This window comes from Pundamilia nyererei, unplaced genomic scaffold (assembly GCF_000239375.1).
Source record: "Pundamilia nyererei isolate P.nyererei 1_Seehausen unplaced genomic scaffold, PunNye1.0 scaffold00003, whole genome shotgun sequence".
NCBI lineage: Eukaryota > Metazoa > Chordata > Actinopteri > Cichliformes > Cichlidae > Pundamilia > Pundamilia nyererei.
In genome coordinates, this window is record NW_005187404.1 from 2,799,376 (window position 1) to 2,800,847 (window position 1,472).

Here is a 1,472-nt window from a genome sequence, read left to right on the forward strand (position 1 = left end):
TCTCTCTCTCTATCAGCTCAGCACTCAACACTTGCGAGGCATCTGAAACACCTTGTGGCTCCATGATAATAGCGTGACCTCAGTGCCGCATTTGTTTGAATTAGAAAGTGCACGGTCCAAACCTCCTGACAACCACTGCTCTTACCAGTAAATCTTAAGTCTGGGGGGTAAAGAGGTGTGTGTGTGTCTGTGTACGAGTGAGTGAAGAGCTGTGGGGATGTGGGGTGGGGGTCAAGTCCAAGGTGAGAGGCGTGAAAAAGTACCATAAGGGGCTTTCTCAAGACCTCATCTGAATCCCTTGGCGTTCTCAGGGCCTCAGCACTCTGGGCCCCCAGGGGACACAGATGGGCAACACGTCGAGGGCAAAAGGCGAGGGTATGACTTATTGCCATGTGGAGAGAAAAAGCACGAGACGCGCCCCTGTGATGAAACCAAATTGAATAAAAGCGGGGGTGAATGAGATCCAGATCTTCAGCCGATGCCCTGGCAATGCTGTTTCAATTAGCCGGCTCACCAGTTCAAAGGCGAGGCCCCAGATACACTTCTGCTCTGCATGAAGCTACTATCATCGCTTTGCCCCTTGCCTTTCACCTCCCCATTACGGTGCCATCTTTTTCCGCTCAGAGCCTCAGCCCGTCTGCTGGCTTTGCTCATGTTTTACATTAAACAGATAGTGAACGCCTTGCCATCGCAGTCGGTGAAAACCATCAGTCAAACAACCTGCAGGATTTTACGACCTTTACAATCACTCTCTTGGTTTGAACTGCATCTGCATCAGCTCTGAATTAAACCTATGTTGGGTTATTTTTACCAGAAGAACAACATTTAATACATTTTTTTTCTTGTTTTTATTTTATCTAAAACCATGTGAACTTAAGGTCATGACAGCATTATGCACAGCCCATATTGAAACACAACCCCTTATATAAAATATGCTGATATTTATACTGAAATTACACAGTTCTCAAGCATCACTTTAAACTACGTTTTTCCTTTTAGTTACGATACATAGGAATATTCATCATCCTTCTTGTTTTCTTGATGGTTTCCTGTCAGCTCACTGCTCAAGCGCTGCAGACGTTTGTCCTCCACTGGTATCCCACATCTTGTTGAGCAGCTCCAGACTGAATCCTTTTGTCTCATTTTCTCGTTTTGGATCTTCCAAAGATAGCACTGACAGGTGATATTAATGGTCTTTTATTAGCATCGTCCTGATTGCTACAGATTTTTTGGAAGCGCAAGATAAAAAGAGCGAGGGAGGAGAACAAAAAAAGAAGGAGAGAGACAGAGAGAGAGGGAGAATATGGAAGTCCTCCACCCACCACTTCTCACAGGAGATCGCCTCTCTTTGATAGCCTGCCCGAATCTGTTCCCCCCATAGAAACTGCCCTGCAGATGTTGTTGCTGTATGTCGACTACAAAGAAGGAGCCCTTTATGAGAGGAACATCTATTTTGGGCCTCAGCGTTTCCG